General features: G+C 42.4%; 1 protein-coding gene and 1 long non-coding RNA gene across 2 annotated transcripts in view; both read left to right on the top strand.

The window, feature by feature from the left end:
* The window catches only part of PPP2R2A (protein phosphatase 2 regulatory subunit Balpha), a 145,688-nt gene that overhangs the window by 27,815 nt on the left and 96,552 nt on the right, over positions 1–21,321 (top strand). The gene's annotated exons all lie outside the window — the stretch shown is intronic.
* On the top strand, positions 8,879–19,016 carry LOC111092379. The gene is made up of 3 exons (XR_005378665.1): positions 8,879–12,931; positions 16,450–16,792; positions 18,343–19,016. It is a non-coding gene; the product is annotated as an uncharacterized LOC111092379 (long non-coding RNA).

Genomic DNA, 21,321 nt, shown 5'->3' with positions numbered 1-21,321 from the left:
TCTATAGGCAAAAATTCAAAAAAAAAATTCAAAGCTGAAAAGGCTGTCTTAAAGGAATGTTCTATAATACAAAGCTGTTTCATGGGTTCTCAGATGGCTGATAAGGAAAAAAAAATTATATAAAAAGCAACCCTTTTTAAAAAAATCCCAAAATTATAGAGATGGAAAGCAGATCAGAGGTTGCCTAGAGCTGGAGGTGGAAATGAGGATTAATTGTGCAAATTGTGCAAATTGTGCATGTTGGCACAAGAGAATCTTTGGGGGATGGAAGTATTTGAAATGAGTTTTATGGTATGTTTACTACATCTCACAAAATGTAACTTAAAAAAAAACCGTATAAATGCTTTCTTCAGTCATTATCCATAAAATACTCTTCCTCATAAAGAAAGAAATTGCAAGGGCATAAATGAGAATGAGAGGAGACCAAAAGGCATGAGAAATGTTGCAAGGACCTGAGGATGTTCAAGCTAGAAAGGTGAGGGGAAGGGAAGACAGGAAGCCTGGGGGGCGGGGTGTCCTGGGTGGGTGAGGGATTAGCAGTGAGGTTCTGTGTACCCCAGTGGAGGCTGAACTAGCTGAGGTGGATGAAGGTATAGTTTGCTCTGAGAAGTCGGGAACCGGCCAGCACTGGTTCCATCCTAGGCCCCATGCCCTGCTTTTGATGTTGCAGGTTTTTAAACAATGGGTGAGGGTGTGGTGTATGAGGACTGTAAGGCCCTTTCTTTCCCTTAGAGTCTGTGATTATATAAACTTGGCAACACGTGAGCTTGCCTCATACATTTGGAGAACTGACTAAGCATACAAGACTTATGCTCCTTTCCTTCTGGAAGGATCTGACTACAAAACTGGGCAAAAAGATTCAGCAATAGGAGGGGGTACTGGATGTCAACCTTCCCCCAAAGTTGTATTTCTTTACAGTACCTAGAGGCTGAGAGTCAATTCTGTTGTCTTGAGGGCCTCAGCTTCATCTAGAAGCTTCCAACCATAGAACTCTGAGCTCCCTTCTCAGCCTGACTTCAGTGATGCCTGCTGTAAATCATCTGTGCCAGGTGAGCTGACCAACACATAGCCCCCCAGAGACCTTTCACATTTTCTATTCTGCACTCTTCTTCAGATCATAAGTCCCTGCATGAAATGCATGAAATGCCCTATTGTGATCAGCACACCTGCCTAAGCCTTAACCTACCCATAGGGCCAACTCTGGTTGCTTCCTGCCACTGCCTCACAGGAGAGATGGTCGTTGAGGTGTGTCCTGGGAGTACCTCACTGGGAGCTGTCTACCAGCAAAGGCCAAAGGTGGTCATTAGGGGGCTGAGGTGATAAGAGGCCCGGGGTGAACTGGGGATCTAAATAGATCAAAGTGAAAGGGATATTAACAGGATTGGGGATCCAATCAGAACAGTGATCCAGTGGGGGTTTTTTTCCTTTCAAAGTTTTAACTTATGGGGATCCCTGGGTGGCGCAGCGGTTTGGCGCCTGCCTTTGGCCCAGGGCGCGATCCTGGAGACCCGGGATCGAATCCCACGTCGGGCTCCCAGTGCATGGAGCCTGCTTCTCCCTCTGCCTATGTCTCTGCCTCTCTCTCTCTCTCTCTCTGTGACTATCATAAATAAATAAAAATTAAAAAAAAAAAGATACAAAGTTTTAACTTCTGTATATTTCATATGTAACACTAAGAGAGTCAATCTTGAAACAGAATAAAATGATATTATCACCATTTAAATAGTTTGCTTACACAATTGACAGTTAAGTTCCAAGATGTATTCTGTATTTACTCTTTTTTTATTATTATTTAACTGATCTCTATACCCAATGAGATCAGGAGTCACATGCTCGTCCAATGGAGCCAGCCAATCACCTCTCTGTAATTAATCTTTATTAAAATGATGCTCTTGTTGAAAAATGTAATGGTCACTGAAACATCATTTCTCATTTTTTGACAAGTCAGAAAGGAATAAGTATCACTTCTTTGTACAAAGCTTTTTAAGAACCAACTTACTGAGTATTCTCCAAAAGGTATCCTCTTGGCCTTTAATGATCTCTATTTTCAAACTTAACAGGAAAAATTGAAAATGAAAAGACTATGTGCTGGCAGGGTTCTCAAAACTGAAAAATGTTATAAAAATTTCAGTTTATATTTTTGGTGATGTATTGGATAGCTTGTTATATTCAAGCTGATTATATCCTTGGAAGAAACAATTGTATCCTTTGGAGTAGTTTCCTGGAAATTTCTCGGTAATCAAGGTGGGATAACCAAGGCCCACAAATTGTCTCCTCTCATCTCACCTCCCAAATTGTTTACACACCAAGAGAAAGGGTTTGTAGATTAGTGGATTGAAAACAGCAGCAGGAATCTTTTCCAGAATCAGAGAAGCCCAGACAATGTGTGCTCTTGGGATCATTTGACTGTGGGTTGAAATCTCTGATTAACCAGCACTTGTCATCTTTAGAAAAACTTGCCTCCTGGCTCCAATTTCACAAGTGAATAAACCTAACCTAACCTTCCTGATAGCTCAGGAAGCTTCCACCAAAAGCACCCACCTTTAAAGAAAAAGATTTTTCTTCTAATTATGGTGATAGTATCAACATTCAAATTGGGGCCACGGGTGGCTGGTTCCATAGTGTAAGGACGTGACACAGGTTGTTGCTTTTATGAGTGTCCTTAGAGACTGAATGTCATAGACATCATTAGAGAGTCAAAGTCTGTTGAAGTCAACATAACTATAGAGAGAGAACATGAGAGCCTTTGGATCTTTGGAATAGCCAAGCTCATGAGCAACAAGGAGAAACAACTTTATGCCTTTGGTGTATTTAATTTTGATTTCAGCCTCATCAAAATGCAAATCCCTTCCAATACCATCTCTGCATCCATAAGCATGGGTAATGGTCCAACCTCTGCCATCAAAAGGATTGGAGTCCCTGTGAACTCCATGTGTGAAATATATCAGAATGTCAGCCTCACCCGGTCTAATCTGTCTAGATTTCAGGGAGTCAGATCACTCCATACTTGAAAAGCCTTCTAGATGGCATAGTCAGTACCCTTCTACACCATGTCAGGGGTGTAATTCTTGATTCCATTGTTGATATGACGTTTTGTCCATACTGGCTTCCCCATCATCATCCTGGATAGGTGAACACTGGACCCTTCACAATGAGGTGTGTACATCATTGCAAGAAGAAATGCATTCAGGCATATTTAGCCCCAAGACCTGTTGAATGGTCTGGATTTTACCCACCACCGAGTTGCTAATGACTCTCATTTTGAGCACTGGAGTTCTTTCCATTGACATCTGGAGGCCATAAAATTGTCCAGGTACCTTTGTGCAGACATCACATCATCTTCTTCTAGACTTGTACTACTAGTCATAGGAACAGCTCCAGAAACAGCAGCTTGAAGGATCAGACTTAAGAAACTTCTAACTTCTCTTGAATTGTTCAACCCAATTACTTTACTTTGTTCTTTTTCAATCCCTAGCTGGCTTTTCTTCTTGTCTTATATATATGCAGATATATCCACCCCCATCATTCCTCTACCTCTGTGACACCAGATCTCAGGGAGCACTCCCACCTATAAATTCCTTAATACCTGTACTTCCTATTTAATAATACCTTATATTATTACTTAGCTTTTCATAAAAATGATCTGATTCACCAACTGTACTGTAAGACCCTTGAGGGCACACAAGCCAACCTGGGTTTCCAAATGCATTATTATTGTTGTTATTTATTTGTTACCTTTTATTTTTTAAGTTGACATCTCCCTTCTACTTCTCACTGTCTCCTTTTATCCTGAATCTTCAACTTTAGATCAAAAATGTTTTCACAGGTGCATTCAAATGAAAGTGAGGTAAGGAACATATTGCTGCTCTCTAGCTAGAGGGGAAGGAAGCCCCAGCATTCAGGATCAACGCCCACAAATGATGGCATCATAAAAACCTACAATCAAGCTTGATTTTTTAAAAAAGATTTTCTTTATTTGATAGAGAGAGAAGTGAAAGAGCAAGCAAGCACAAGCAAGGGGGAGCAGCAGAGGGAGAGGGAGAAGCAACTCCCTCCTGAGCAGGGAGCCTGACATGGGGCTCAATTCCAGGACCCTGGGATCATGACCTGAGCTGAAGGCAAACACCCAACCAGCTGAGCTACCCAGGCGATCCCAAGCCTGGTTTTTAAAATTAGGACTCTATATCTGTATCTACAACTTTTAGGCTTTTTTAAGTCTTGCTTTGTTGTTAAAGCCAACAAACGCTATTGTGGGGGATCCAGCATGCATGTAATGGGTTTTCTCAGAATGAAAGGACTTAATTTAAGACATTCTCTGAGTCCTATTGTGGTTTTTACTTGCCTCCTAAATGGGCATTGGCTGAACATTTCCAAGCCCCTTTTATTAGTGAGAGGACAATACACTTGTTTATAAATAATGCTAAGTATAAGTGAAGGTGGTTAGTACCACCTATGCACATCCACCTGCCATGGAAGTCCTGGAGTGGGGAGATTGCTTTACCATTTATTCCAATGACTTGCTCTTGCTTTAGGCATAGAATTGTGCTTAAAAGGGCCCTTCAAGATGATATGGCTCAAACTCCCAGCAAATTCTGGGATTTGCTTTCACATCTGGCCTGTGTCAGACCACTCCCAGTGTTGGCAGATAACTCTTGTGTGAGGCAGTCCCACCCACTGTGCCCAGCTAAAGTAGTCAGGAATCTTCCCACAGTGGGGATGGATCTTCTTAATTTTTGTATGAAATTGCCCTCTGTCTGCCTCCTTCACTGAGCAGGGTATGGACATACATACAGGTGTTGTATGCCTGAATAGCAAAGTGGATGTTAGAATATGTAGGGTAGTATATCCTCTTTCTTGTTTCTTTCCACCATTATTTCAGATAAGTTAAATTTAGAAAGTTATATAATTCTTAAGTGTATGAAAGACCTCAAAGTTCATCTAGATCATGAATTTGCAGCATAAGCAAAAAAATCTGACTCTTTTTGATGCATAAAGTATAGATGTACATACAACACATAAAGAGATATACATTATATCCAGTGGTGGTAAATTTTTATGGAAGAGGGCAATTAGGAAAATATATCTTTAAAAAGGACCTTAGGGTAGAAACAATGAAAACAAAACGTTGAAAAACACCAATAAGCCAGTGTCTTCAGATCAATGAAGTCTGAATCTATGAGGAGTGGGATCCAAACAACACAATTTTTTTTAAGATTTTATTTATTTATTCATGACAGACACAGACAGAGAGAGAGAGAGAGAGAGAGAGAGAGAGAAGCAGAGACACAGGCAGAGGGAAAAGCAGGCTCCATGCAGGAAGCCCAACGTGGGACTCAATCCCAGGTCTCCAGGATCACCCCCTGGGCTGAAGGCGGCGCTAAACCGCTGGGCCACCGGGGCTGCCCCAAACACACAATTCTTTTGATGCTGTTTTTCTGCTATATAGCCAGGACTGAGCACCAGTGACCTACATGAACCAAAAAAGAGACATCACCTGTCGAGATGAGCAAACTAGACAGAGATAGAGTCCCTCCTGACTGCTATTAGAATAACATTGTTTACACCAAGCCATGATGCCTTTTTCAACTTTTATTCTACACAATTTTGTTATGCTTTATAACATGTTAGCCTGTTGACAATTTGGTCCATGTGTTTAGACCAAACTTTATCCTGACAGCTTGAGTAATGATGTACAGCTCTTTGTGAAAGTGCTATATGCACATGGTTTTGAAAATTCAAATATAAAAAGTATATTCTATTTCTCAACTCCGACACCAGTCTGCCAGTCACTGACTCCCTCCCCCAGATGTGTGCTTTGTGCCAAGTGTCTTGAGTATCTGTCCAACAAAATTCTGTGCCTCCTTCAGGAGCTTTTAAATAATGAAATCACTTGATAATTAAGCAGAAAACGATAGTGCTCAAATCAGAGCTCCCAAGTCGTTTTGTTCCCAGCTTCACTGTATCTTCCTTGGGGTTTGGTAACAAGTACACACTCTTCTCCAGGGGTGAAATAACATCACTTTGAGCAACACTACTATTATGTTTTCATTTTATACCGAACCTGCCTATACTGAAAATATCCCTGTAAGATACAATCACAACAGGATGTCTCATTGTCCTGTTAGATGGCAGCAGGAGTGGTAAGTTATCCAGCACTTCACAGAACAAGCTAGAAAACCTGGCCTTTCTCAGACTTCCCCATTTTTGCTTTGCTTTGCTCCCCCCCCCCTTTTCACTGTAAAAACAAATCGCTTTAAGAAAAAATTGATCAAAATCCTGTATAACTGATATATTTCATAAACTGTAAAAGTCCTAGTGGCCTTTCCAAATGCATGTAATCTTATATTATCCTTGTTGGATAATCTGGATAACTTGGATAGTTTGATTATTGATTCTTCTCATTTGTAATGAAATTTTAAAAATAGAACATTCTTCAAAAAATAAAAAATAAAAAAAGAACATCTATCTATCTTTCTTAACAAGATATTCCTGATGTCCCGAAAGATGACCTGAGGTTGTGACAATCCATCATCTATAGACTTGGATACTAGGCTAATAACTAATCTCCAAAATTCTACTCCTCTTCCCCATCCAACCTCAATACCGAAGTCTTACCCTAAGGAGAAAAACAATTTTATTTCTCCAGGAAGATAAATTTTTAAAACTGTTCTCTTGGAATTTATCCCTACCCCGAACATGCTGACATAGAAGTGATAACAGTTAAATTTAGAAAGTTCTTTCTCAAATCAAAGAATACTCAAGCTGAGAGGAAAAACAGAGCTCATTCTACCCTGTTATTTCACTTAACAGAAAGAAAATGGAAGGCTAGAAAGGTTAACTGGTTTGTCCAAGGTCATGTGGGAAAATTCACTCTTACTAGGTCATTATTGAGTGTCTACCACGTGTCCAGCATGTCCCAGGCCCTGGGGTACAGCCACCAGTGGGTTTCTACCAAGAACATGTGTGGCAGTGCCAGGGATAGGATCCAAGTTTTCTGTTCTCTCCCATCACCCTCCACTACAGTCCCCTCTGGGGGACCTCTGCCATTGCTGTCTCAGAGGATTAGCATTCAGAGTGATAAAAATAAAACAATTTCCAGGAAGATGGAGCCTCATTTTTCTTAGTCCCTTCTGGCAGGAATTGAAGGATATTTGGGAGGAAGCCAGGGACGTGAATGTGTCCTTATTTGTAGAGATGATGTCACTGTCCCAAACCCCACGGGACACGGCCTTGACTAGTTTTATAGTTAGCCCTCTCATGGTTATGCACCCGCTTGTGAATCAAGAGGGTGGTGGGTGCTCGATGGGTGCTGTCACCCTGAGACACACACCACCAGAAACCTGACTCACTCAGGGATCACAACCAAGACTTATCTCCCCTAGAACAGTGCTAGAGCCAGTTGAGCCATAAACAGAACAGCCCTGGAATCTGACTTTCCACCAACGACTTACTGTTCCTGAAATGTCTATATATTTTGGCTTCATGACTTAACAGGAATAGTGTGAAGTAAAATGACGTGAATCACCTAAAGCCTTTCAGATGGTGAAGTACCAGCCCTTGCTAGAAAATAAAACAAGCCACACAGATAGGCACAAAAGCACACGCATGTGCAAATGCACACGTGCACATGCCACATACGCACACGGAAGTAGAGACTTATCCCTGCAAAAATAAAATCTAACAATAAGAAACTCCAAGGAACAGTGACTCTGGAATATCTCTATGAATGAATATTCATTTTGTTTAAAAAATTCAAATAGATGGATGAACCTGGAGAACATCATGCTAAGTAAAATCAGCCAGTCACAAAAAGGCAAATACTATATGATTCCACTCATATGAGGTATCTAGAGCAGTGGAAGGAACAGACGCAAAAAGTAGAATGGTGGTTGCCAGAGTCTTGGGGGGAGGGAAGAATGAGAAGTTGTTGCTTAATGGATACAGTTTCAGTTTTGCAAGATGAAAATGTTCTGAGGATTGGTTGCACCATATGTGAATATACTTAATAATGCTGAATTATACTCTTAAAATGGATTCTGGTAGTCAATTTTATATTATATGCATTTTATCATAATTTTTTAAAGATTTTATTTATTTATTCCTGAGAGACACACAGAAAGAGGCAGAGACCTAGGCAGAGGAAGAAGCAGGCTCACTGCGGATGGGGAATCTAATGCAGGACTGGATCCCAGGACGCCAGGATCATGACCTGAGCCAAAGGCAGCCGCCCAGCCGCAGAGCCACCCAGGTGCCCCGTATTTTATCATAATTTAAGAAAAATTTTTAAATGGAAATGAAGTATAATACATGTTCTCCATCAGGAGTTTTCCATCATATATGAATCATATAGGTGTCACAGGGGGAAAAGTCTTTCCTCTCTACCCTCTTGGGTTTAAGACTGGGGCTTGTGAATTAAATTGCCAAAAGCCAGATTGGTGAGAGAAAAGCAATTTTTATTTATTTAGGTATTTGGGAGCTTAGAAAGAAAGTGGCTCAGCTCAACGGCTAAAATTAAGGATTTACGTACCTAACTTAACAGAGGAAAAGGCAAGGGTAGGAAAAGGCTCCTATGGGAAGAACAAATGGTTTCTTTAGGAAAAACAAACAGGCTTTTAGCAGAAAAAAAAATGGGAGATAAGAGAGTTTGTGACAATAATTGTTTATGAAAGTGTGAGTGGTCTTCTTTAACTTCTTTGGGGCCTGAAACTTCCCCCTGGAGAGGAGATTTATGATCATTTCATCTTAGGTATCCTTCCTGGGAGTGCAACTGCCCAGAAGAGGGGAATTATGACTGTCTCATTCCCAGGAGTTTCTGCTTTTAGCAAGATAAGTGTGTGGGGAATGGGGGTGGGAGGGCGGGCAGTCAGACAAAGCTTCTTTCTGCATCTGTTGATTCTCAAATGTCTTCAGCTCAAAATAATTTTTATGCCACTGTCGTGTAATTTGGACTACTTCGTAAGTGTCCTGGCAAATATTAAAAAAGGTCCTGTTTGTAATATTTCCCGAAACTTTAGTTAAAAATATGTACACCAAATTAGCCTCTTCCCTCCTTGCAAGGGGCGCCAAATTATGAATTATGCATATATATATATATATATGCACACACATACACAAATTTGCAAAAACTTTACCTGTAAGTTCAATTTTAGTCCACCAAAAGCTGAGACTAAAAGGTCGAAAGATTTTTGAGATCAACTGTCATCGGCAAAAGGCTGTGAAGGCAATTGGGGGCTGTATGTCGGTACAAAAGTGTGATTTTACACCTGGGAGACACCAGCTGTGGGGGACCCAGAGGATTTTATTTTTGCTCTAGATTCTAGAGCCCAGAAGAAATGATACTATAAGAACATGGCCTCTTGAGGGAATGCTTCCTGGTGCTCAGAAGCAGAGATGCTGGTCTGAGTTACTTTTAGAATGCACATTTGTCTATTTCAGGGCATTTTTTAATATTGTTTTCATTCTTAAAATTCTACGTACTTTACTGCCTCATTGCAAGTGTTTGAAATAAATGTAAGGTGTTTTCCGGGCAGGGTAGAAATCTGCAGAACCTTGATACTCCAAGTGTAGTCCTGGACCTGCAGCATGTGGGACCCAGTTAGAATGCAGTCTCAGGTCCCATCCCTGACCTACAGACTAGAATCTGCATTTCAACAAGATCTCCAGGGGATTGCTATGCTCTTTAACAGCCAATTGGAAATGTGGAGTTCTGGGTTCCACTTCAGCCAAACTTTCCTAACGTCTGAGACCCCTTGGCTTAAAAGTTTCAAGTTACTTACATGAACATAAGAAATTTCATATCTAATGAATTTCTATGATAACAGTAATTGCTTCTCGTGGAGAGTGCTGAGGAGGGGAAACTTTCATGTCCTTTGTATGGCTTGAATTTTTTTAAATTATGTATGTATATTATCTTTATTACGATAAAGTAGACACTACTTTGCAATAGAAGAGTACAATTTACAAATTACCTTCCAAAACATGATTTCACAAATGCTCCAAACATCCATGAACCAAGAAGTGATAACATTCGGGTGTCTCTAGGCTACAGATGAAGATTTTGAAGTATAAAGGTCACAAAGGAAACACTGAAAATTAGAGCCAAAAATAGGATCCAAGGGTTTAAAATATTTTTTATTATGAAAAATCCAAACATTTATAAAGTAAAGAGAATATTATAATGGACTCCCACGTAATATCAGTACCTATCAGTACCATGCACTATCACCCCCCCCATTCCATTATTTCATATACCAATATCTCTATATACGTTGTAAGGTAAAATGTGCATACATTGAAATGAACAAGCCTTATCCAAATCCCTTTTTTCTCTTAATTCCAATCTTGTTTGGCAAAAATCTGGCTCAATTGCCTCCCAAATGTAAATGCTATTGACGGATTTCCTGCTGTTTCCTACACTGAGTTGAATCATCCTTCCCTCAATTTAGGTTCGGCCAGAAGTGGAATGCCTTTGTTCTCTGTTAGAAAGCATATGGGATATTAAGTCTGATTGCTGCATTGTTACCCACGCACAAGTGAAACCCGGGCATGCCCCCTTCCAACTGTCCTTCTTGCCAGCAAGCCTCCCCACAAATTGAAAGCTCAGAGCCCCTCGGTTGTGCGGTAGCCAGAGCTAGCCTTGCACCCCATCACACCCCAGTGCCCACTACTCTGAGCCAGCTATTTGGGCTATCATAAATACACTCGATGCTCATTTATTTAGTTTTATGTGCCAGCTGTTGCCCCTACTTGATCTCGTCTCAGAGCAATCTGAACTCAGAAGGCTCCCATTTCCCTTTAAAAGCTGGAAAAGAAAATATAAGCTTGCCTTCCATCTCATTGCAGGAGATGAGTCAGCAGAACAGGAAATTCTCCTTGCACAAGCCCTTCTGATCCCGTGGGTGGGGTGTGTGTGGCATCGAGCGAGGGCTGGGAAGGGAACCGGCTTCTCCCCTGGAACCACTTGGATAGGTGAACAATGTAAGCTGGCTGGTGAGTTCAGCAGTGTTGACACACACCTTGCCAATTAGAATTGCCCCAACATGTTTTGGGGAAAGCTCAGCTGCTTCCAAATAAGGAACAAGGCAAATAGAAAAATCAGTGTTTGCCAACATCTAGGTGGCTTCAGAGGTGGAGAGGTGAGTGGAGCTGCTGCTGGTGAAACTCGCTGTGCATCTGAGCGGCAAGCCCGGCTTTCAGGGATGTTGGAGGAAAGAAGTGATTTAAGGTGGGGTGAAAGAAAGTCCTTTAAAGCCACAAAAGCCCTAGTGGTGCAATTATGCACACGTAGTGAATTACAGGAGCTGCGGGCACTGGAAACATCTCTGTGGGGAAGCCACCTCTGGCCCAATCTGTAGTGACAGTGCCAAGTCCACGGGGGGGCATTCAAGGGGTGGCCCGGGTTCTGCTCCTAACCAGCTGGGAGGCTTGGAGTAAGTCCTCCCATCCCATTCTCGCCTGCAGAAAGACAGTTAGACACGATAAGCACTTCCATCTCTAAAGTGCAGCTCCTCCTCGACTTATGATGGGGTGACGTCCAGGTAAACCCATCACGAATTGAAGACATCACGAAGTCGAAATGCATTCGATGCTCCTAACCTACCCACCATCAGAGCTCAGCCTTAAACGGCACAGAACAGCAACATTAGCCTACAGTTGGGCAAAATCATCTCACGCAAAGCCTATTTGATAATAGTGTTGACTAGCTCATGTAATTGATTGACTACTGTACTGAAAGCAAAAAACAGGATGGCTCTCCGGGTACAGAAGGGTTGGAAGTAAATCAGTCATTCACCCTCTCGATGGATGGATGGATGGCGGGGCCGACCGGGAGCTGCGGCTGGCTGCCACTGCTCCGCATCACAAGATAGGATCGTGTGGCACGTTGCTAGCCCGGGAAAAGATCCAAATTCAAAATTCGAAGTATGGTTTCTACTGCATACATATCGCTTTCGCAGCATCATACGGTGGAAAAATGTTAAGTCGCACCCTGGTTAAGTCGGGGGCCGTCTGTACCGTAGCTCCACTGCAAACTCAAATTGGATTAGCATTAACCCCACATTTTCCTCTCCTTCCATGACTTTTCCAATGAGACACTAAGAAAGAAATAACTGAGTGTGGCTGTGAGCGAGGCCAGGACTCTTTAAAATAACTATTCTGTGGGAATCAGGCACTGGGTGCTGTGTGTGTGTGTGTGTGTGTGTGTGTACATTTCTACTGGGTGGGGCTGTGTGGAGGGGAAAAAGCATTCAGCCGCTCTGAATGCTTCAGCTTTGCAGAAAAATAGATGCAGCAAAGATTGAGGAGTGAGATTTTTGCATAGAAGGTGGGGGAGGAGTAAATGTGCTGAGATTAAAAAAAGAATGAGGACACAGAAGGGTAGGCTGAGAATGAGCCAAGAAGTAAAAATATGCTGGGGCTTTTAAAAAGGGTGTAGCCAGAGCCGGTTAAAGCCTACCCTTCCACTCGGCCTGGCCTTCCCCTCACCCCGCCTGGACCCATTCTAAATTCTTTCGAGGCGCGGGGCCCTCCCCCCTCCTCCCCCGCGGAGAAAGGATCTAGGAGCCGGGAGGAAGTGACACATTTTCCTGCTTGAATGGAGCAGGCCCCTGCAGCAGCTTCTCAGCAGTCGTCAGCAATCTTATCTCACCCCGGCCATCCATCGAGGGCGCCTGGTTCCTCAAACAATGCTTTCCTCTGGCTGAATGAACCCTGGGCGAGGACTAGAAGGCCCAGGCGGCTCCGTGTTTAGAGGTTCAGGGTAACCTGTGTGCTTCATGTTCCTTTCTAGTGCACCATCCAATGAATAATCAAGCTCTGAGGGTAGCACTCACTTAGACTTTTGTTCCTCCAGAAAAGGGGTCTCATTCCTGCCCCTGCATCTCGGGAATGCCGTGCAGGGGGCCCCAGAGCTGTGAAGTAGGAGAATCCTAAGGTAGGTAGCCCTGAAGGCCTGAACTTGCGCTGTGTGACCTTGGGCAACTTATGCAGCCTCTCTGACCTTCTGTATCTTCCTCTATAAAGGGAGGCAGTGGGTTGGAAATAATAACTGCCTTGTAGGTTCCAATGAGGACTTAATAAGGTAGCAGGTGTGAAGTGCTTAGAGTGTTGTAAATATGTAAAGAAGTCCATTTTCCTACCCACCCACCCACCCCAACCCACCCCCCCAGGTCCAACCCACACTACCATTTGCCAGCCCCTTAATGGCACTTTTTATCAGTACCTTACCAGCTTAGCATTTAATTTTATGCAGTTATATTATAGTTTAATCATACAGGCCTCATTCCCTCAGTCATGCCAAAAACATAAATCAGCATTCCAGGCGAACATCTTATTAGCGGCTCCCAAATGACTAACTAAATGCTGTACTAACAGAATAATAAAACTGCATAAAAATAGAGAGTGGAGTGAAACACAACACAGGCACAAATGGCCTCCAGACCTCTCTGTTCCCACGACTGGTTTTATCCTGCCTGGTGTGTATCTCTACTATGGAAGATTTTTCTTATTATGTGGTAATGACCTGGTTCCATACTTGTTTCTTGCTAGTTTAGAAGCTCCTTGAAGGCAGGGACAATGCTGCTTTTATCTCTGTATTTCTAGAACTTAGCTTAACAAAGTACATTATAGGTACATAATAACTGTTTCATCAGTTACTTTGAACAAGCCATGAACTAGTAGATTTTGGTCTCTTCTATTCACTGGTGTAGCCTCTACACATGGAATAATGCCTGGCACATAGCAGGCGCTCACTAGACATGTGTAGAGTGATTGCCTTGAGGCCTTCTTGGGCTGCACATTCTTCATCAGTATGAGGCTGGTTCACTGGGGTCAGTGGACTAAATTAGCAGTTCTCAAATCCTGGTTCTCCAATGGCCCACACCAGAATTGCACTGGAATTTTATTTTATTTTAAGATTTTATTTATTTATTCATGAGAGACACAGGGAGAGAGGCAGAGACATAGGCAGAGGGAGAAGCAGGCTCCATGCAAGGAGCCCATTGTGGAACTTGATCCCAGGTCTTGGGATGACGACCAGAGCCGAAGGCAGAAGCTCAACCACTGAGCCACCCAGGCATCCCTGCACTGGGATTTTAACAGACACGAATTCCCTTCCCAGACTCCACTCTTGAATGATTCAATAGGTCTGAGCTAGGATCCATACATTTGTAGCTTAAAAAAAGAGGAAATCTTTCCAGATGAATCTGGTCAGGACAAAATGTAGGCCTCACTAAATGTATTAGATATTCCTAACAGTTCTCATGTAGAATGATTTGGTATATCACTGTTTCAAAAGACTGCAGATCATCATAGGAGTTTACAAGGCTGATAAAAAGTGAATGTATAGAGCTTTATTTAAACAAAGAGTGCCTCAGGCAAAGTAGTCATCACGCACCCTTTAAACTGATATATTTTTTTTGACAGGTGCTTAGAGAAGTTAGAGAGGAACACATTTTTTTAAAGAAATAAATATGTATTACATACCTCTTTCTGTTCAAAATAAGAGATTTTTGACATGTATGTTTTTCTGATTTCTGAACCAGACAACTTCTTAGGAGGCAGATAGCACAGTTTCAAACTTAAGTAAAAATAAGTTGTTTCAGGTAAACAACACAATGTCATTCATCACTTGTCAACCATTAGCTGGCTGCTGTCAGGGTTGGGGCAGGCCCTGAATAAAGCAGCCCCTGGACCTTATACACATGTGCCACAAAATGCTAAAGTTACTAAAGGTACCAAAACTAGGAAGGGTTTTATATATTTTTTAAATTAATTTATTTATCTTGAGAGAGAAAGTGCACAAGAGAGCACATGAGCTCACAAGTGAAGGGGGCGGGGGGGGGGGGGGGTTGGGGAGGCAGGGGAAAGGAGACAGACAAGCAGACTGCACTGAGCTGGGAGCCTGACATGGGCTCCATCCTACGACCCTGAGTCCATGACCTGAGCTGAAACCAAGAGTCAGATGCTTTTTTATTTTTTAAAGATTTTATTTAGTTATTCATGAGAGACATAGAGAGAGAGAGAGAGAGAGGCAGAGACACAGGCAGAGGGAGAAGCAGGCTCCATGAAGGGAAGCCTGACATGGGATTCGATCCTGGGTCTCCAGGATCATACCCTGGGCCGAAGGTGGCGCTAAACCGCTGAGCCACCTGAGCTGCCCAAGAGTCAGATGCTTAACCAACTGAACCACCCAGGCAGTTCAGGGTTTTGTATTTCTTCCAGGGCACACTCTACTTTGGTGATGGCAGGACCAATTTATATTTCACCAATTGGGTATTCTCTCTTGGTTGGGATTATTCGACTTTACTCCAGTGATGGTTGAACACCCCTTTTAGATTGATGCTGACTGGCTGGCCCATAGTCCTCTTCCCATTTGAGGCATGCTAATCAAATGGCAAAAGATCACTTCTATACCACCATAAAGATTTTTTTCCCTTTCTCCCAAATCAAAGATTTGGTCTTCATCTGTTATATAATGGTACAGGTGGGGGATGAGGAGGCTGGGGTGGAAGAGAGAAGCAGGACTGTTTAAACTGGGTCAAGTTCCCTCCTGTTCAATAGCCCAGCATTCCCTAAGAAGCCAGGTACCTGGGGGAAGAATCCAAGGGAACCCTCTAGTGATTCAGCATCTCTTAGCAGCCAAGTAAGGATGGGACAACGAAGGTGCTGTGGTCGTCTGTTGAATTACACCAATGTGCTTATAGTTAGTTACTCTTTGTTATTTGTTTTTTTTTTTTTTCTGTTTTGAAGAAAAATTTTGCAGTTTTTACATTGTTACTGAAAAACAAAAAACTTGTGACATTTCACAACACCTAGGCCATTCAGTCAACATTTGACAGTTCTATCATGTTTCTGACACAGAAACATATTCAACTCCTCAGGGATGGTTAAGAACGTCACATGTCTGCCTTTCTAATTCCCTGTGCTTTGTTTATGTCACTATGTGACTTCTGGTCACACTGGCAGATAAGGTCAGTAATATAGTTGCACAGTCCCCAAGGATATTCTGTGTGGTGACAGAGGAGGGCATTTTCTCAACACTGTTGCCCACAGGGATACCGGGGAGAGGTCTTCTGGTGAGTCACTGGCCAAGCAAGTGCATGCTATTAAGTTTCGCAAGAAACTTCAGGATGTATTTATTTTTATTATTATTATTTTTAAAGATTTTGTTTATTCATGGAGACACACAGAAAGAGCGAGACAGAGACACAGGCAGAGGGAGAAGCAGGCTGTCTGCAAGGAGCCTGATGTGGGACTTGATCCCAGACCCCAGGATCACACCCTGAGCTGAAGGCAGATGCTCAACCGCTGACCCATCCAGGCATCCCAAGTTCAGGATTTAATAGGAAAATTCCAGACTACAAACTTTTAGTTGACTAAGAAAAAAACAAACAAACAAAAAAAGTGAAAGAGACATGCACAAAGACCATAGCACTTTTCATCAATTTTTAGGAACTAGAGTGACAAAATGGAGGTCATCAACATTTTGGATTTGGCCACAGAGTTGATTTCTCTGGAAGGACTAGAAACTCACACTGAAGGGCACCCAAGTTCTTCCTTTGAGATCCAAAGCTATGAAGAAAGTCTCCAAGCATGACCTGGGAGAAGTTGCTCCTCTGGTAACCAGTAGGATTTGTATTGAGCATGGAATCATTTAAGGAGCGTTGGCTGATGGAGGTGGCATACAAAGGCATGTATTTCAGGACTGTACTCTCAGACTTTCTGCAGAGGGATGAAGAAGACTGGGGATGACTCTTCCATGTAAAACCAAAGTAGCCTGCATGTCATCTGCAAGGTTTGTAATAACCATTCTGCCTTTCTTCAAAAACATATCTCTTGTGAGCAGTTGAGAGAAATGTCATGTTCTTAGCAACAACTTTTGAGTGAGTGGAAACTCTTTGTAAATAAATGGAAATAGATCACATCTTATTTCATCGTACTCTAGTTCCCTCAACTCTAGTATTGTGATCCTCAGACATCCTATTGTATTTTGTGACCTTGCGTTTCTAGCTCAGTATTAATGGGAAGGCGGATGAAAAGCCACACTTGTTCTGCACTAGTGATATTTTTCCAAAACATTTGTTGCTAATTCTTGGACAGAACATGTGGTATTCACCTCCATTTCATCAGGGTATAAGGTCTAATAAAAAGACAACATTTGATTGTGATACTTTTTTAACCAACAGCACTGATTCACCGGGAATAATTGTAAAGGGCCTGTAATCTACCAGCATAAGGACATTTACTATTTAGTATGAATCATCCCATAAGACCTTCCCCCCAATAAATCAATGGTTCTTAATATTATGGGCCATGGGCCCCTTTAAAAAACTGATGAAAACTATGGAACCTCTGCTTAGAACAGAGCACATACTCATTTGCATAGAATATTTTTCATGACTAATCATGGGATTTATTCACCTCAAGTTAGAATTCCCTTTCTTTTCTTTCTTTTTTTTTTTTTAAGATTTTATTTATTCATGAGAGACAGAGAGGAAGAGACAGGTAGAGGGAGAAGCAGGCCCCATGCAGGGAGCCCAACCTGGGATTCGATCCCGGGTCTCCAAGATCACACCCTGGTCTGAAGGCGGCGCTAAACCGCTGAGCACCCCGGCTGCCCTTAGAATTCCCTTTCTATAGACATAGGAGAAATAGAAAAAGAAAATTCTGGAATGGATCTTCTTTCCAAAATTCCTTGAGGCCCATCTCCATGATGAGCATTTAAAATTCCAGGTTCTAGGACCGTATCTTTAAATGGTGAAACTTGGGATCCCTGGGTGGCGCAGCGGTTTAGCGCCTGCCTTTGGCCCAGGGCGCGATCCTGGAGAGACAGGATCGAATCACACGTCGGGCTCCCGGTGCATGGAGCCTGCTTCTCCCTCTGCGTGTGTTGTGTCTCTGCCTCTCTCTCTCTCTGTGACTATCATAAGTAAATAAAAAAAAAAAAAAATGGTGAAACTTGAGGTCCAGTTATTTCTGCCACCATTTTTAATCTCTCTTCTTGCAATAGTTCTCCGCCTTGCCCTAGGTTAGAATCATATGTAGAATTTTTTAAAATCCCAATGTGTGGCCAAAACCACATCCCAGATCAATTAAATCAATTTCTGGAAGGTGGGAGCAAGGGATCAATAGTATTTCAAGCTCCTGGATAATTTGGATATTAAACTGAGGTTGAGAAACACTGCTTTTCTGCCTCTCCATACTTACAAGAACAATTCTGTTAGTCTGGGCATTCCAGCCCCTGCAAACTCCTGTGTCTTTCTGTGACATTTTCAGTGTCTTTTCTGTGTGGGGTATAACAATTCCCTCTTTAAGCTAATAATTGCCTTTCACCTCGTTATTTAGGATGTCACTAAGAAATGTATTGTTCAGCTACCACTTAAGAAAGATTTCATTTGACTCAGAGGTTATGATGGGGAGAACAAGAAGCAGAAGAAAACAAAAGCTACCCTGGATTATTAAACTCCATCCAATCTCATGGATATGCTTTACTGAAAGAACAGAAGACAAAGAGGAGGTGGTGGCCAAAAAAAAAATCCCTGAAGCTGATTTTGAAGAGGTAGATGACTCAGTTAAATCTGCATGAGTGAAGAAGTCCAGAAACAAGGCAGAAACATCTAAGAAGTGATGTGCCTTTCATCAGAAGAGGTGAAGAGTAAGATGAAGACTGAGTAGGTGGGATTAAGTAGGCAGGGGGAAAGAAAGTTCCTATAAAGTCATAAGTTGAGAGCTAGAAGGGACCACTGAGATACTCTAGTGCTATGTCTTTCATCTTATAGATGAAAAGCAACCCAGGTTGGTGATGTCCCTGCCTGAAGCCTCAGCTGGTATTAAGGGGGAGCAGGCATGGGCTCACACCTCCTGAATGCAGAGAGTTCTCTCATCTTCCATGTCTGGGGCTCCTTAAATAGGGTGACCACACACTTTGTTATCTAAACCTAAACTTTTGGGGCACCTGAGTGGCTCAGTGGTTGAGCGTCCGCCTTTAGCTCAGAGCATGATCCCAGGATCCAGGATCAAGTCCCACATCAGGCTCCTTGCAAGGAGCTTGCTTCTCCCTCTGCCTAGGTCTCTGCCTCTCTTTCCGTGTGTCTTTCATGAATAAATAAATAAAATCTTAAAAAATAATAATAAATAAATAAACCTAAACTTTTTTTAGAGAGATTTATGTATTTATTTTAGAGAAAGAGAGCATGCACGCAAGCGGAGGGAGGGGCAGATGGAGAGGGAGAAAGTGAATCTCAAGCAGACTCTCTGCCGAATCAGAGCCCACTGTGGGGCTCTGGGGCTCAATCCCACCACCGTGAGATCATGAACTGAGTGGAAATCAAGAGTTGGATGCTTAACCGACAAACCCACCCATGCGCCCTTAAACCTAGACATTTTTTTTTTTTTTCTTATGATAGTCACACGGAGGGAGAGAGAGAGAGAGGCAGAGACATAGGCAGAGGGAGAAGCAGGCTCCATGCACCGGGAGCCCGACGTGGGATTCGATCCCGGGTCTCCAGGATCACGCCCTGGGCCAAAGGCAGGCGCTAAACCACTGCGCCACCCAGGGATCCCAACCTAGACATTTTTGAGAGTAAAAGGGGACAAAAACAGGCAAGCCTAGGACTTTTTTTTCTTTTTAAAACTTATTTGTCATCTATCTTATTTTGCATTACCTGTCATCTTCTTGATAATTGTTTTGGTTTTTTTTTAAGATTTTATTTATTTATTCATGAGAGACACAGAGAGAGAGAGAGGCGGAGACATAGGCAGAGGGATAAGCAGGCTCCATGAAGGGATCCTGACCTGGGACTCGATCCCGGGACTCTAGGATCACACCCTGAGCTGATCCACCCTTCTTCCTCTTCTTGATAATTGTACCATCAGTCATCCTATTGGAAAGTTGCTTTTAGCAGTTTTTCAATGACCTCCAACTCATCTCCCAGCTCTTCCAGTTAAGAACACTGAGCTGTCAATCAAAAGAAAATTTGGCTGATATTTCTTTTTTCTGGGAAAGCATGCATGCGTATGCACGCATATGTGAGCAGAGCATGGGCAGAGAGAGAGAGAGAGAGAGAGAGAATCTTAAGCAGGCTCCATGCCCAGCACATGGGGTTTGATCTTACAACTCTGAGATCATGACCCATAAGATCATGACCTGAACAGAAACCAAAAGTCAGATGTTTAACCGACTAAGCCACTCTGATGCTCCTAGGCTGGATTTAAATATCTGCTGCATATTGGTCAGTGATGACAATGGCACCTCGAGTCGGTTTTCTGTAGGTACCGCTCTTATGTCAGGCTGTTAAAAATTTACTCTTTTGGGACCTTCCAAGAACGGAGTGCATTTCCTTATGTGAGAGTAATGCTGTTTCCAAATGGCTAATTATATATGTCTCCTTCACCATCTGTTTTTATTTCTAAAAGGATCCAAGGTAGTTACCAGACTCTGAGATACTTGGTAAACCCCTTTGTAATCACCCTGTACTGATATAGAGTGAATTCCTATTATAAAACTTGACATAGGCTTTTGGGACTCCATTTTTAATCAACCTTAGGACCAATCAGGAGCAGGACTCTGTCAAGTTTACACAATCCTTATAACACATAGATTTCAGCCAATGTCCACCCAGCTGTTGTGGTCTCATTTTCAGATTTCTTTACACAGCAGCTGGTTAATTCAATTATCTTAATTTTCAGTGGCTTACCTCTGATAGTCCTCGGTTTGCTGTTAACAGTAGACTTTTGCTCTACGGAAGTAGCTTAAGCCCATTTATTCCTGGATGTGTCAGGATTTTAGCTGAGGAACTACCTTCCAACTTTAATGGAACTGTCACTGTATGATTATGTTGTCTTGATTTTATTAGCCTCCTTCAGACATGGCTTTACTTTCCCTTGGATGATTTGCTTGGGGCCATGAAGCCTACACTGATGTGAGAGGTTCAATTGCAGAGGTGGGTACCTGTGCTAGAGGGAAGTCTTCTCAGATTGGAAAGCGGGGAACATAGGTGGACACTCAATAGCATTCTCATGTGACCTTCAAAAAAATCACACATTTTTCCTTCTGCAAGTTGGTGGGGAAGGTGAACTTCGCTGGGGTGGAGGAGGTTAGATCGTGGAGGTGGGTGCTTCAAATAGCATTTGCAGAATGGTGTCTTATCTAATTTCCCTTGCTGAAAGCAATTTTGAAGTTTAACTTCTGTTGTAGCTTTATTGCCTTCCAAATTAAGAAGTTATTAAATTGAAATTTTGATTGCAAAGCTACCAACATACCCTCTCAGAGAGGTTTTTGCAGGTCTATTAGTATAAGCCGGATTTGATTCATTAAGCTTTCCA

Source organism: Canis lupus, chromosome 25, assembly GCF_011100685.1.
Source record: "Canis lupus familiaris isolate Mischka breed German Shepherd chromosome 25, alternate assembly UU_Cfam_GSD_1.0, whole genome shotgun sequence".
Classification (NCBI taxonomy): Eukaryota; Metazoa; Chordata; class Mammalia; order Carnivora; family Canidae; genus Canis; species Canis lupus.
The sequence above is the reverse complement of the archived record's forward strand: the minus strand, read 5'-3'. Positions and strand labels throughout refer to the sequence as shown.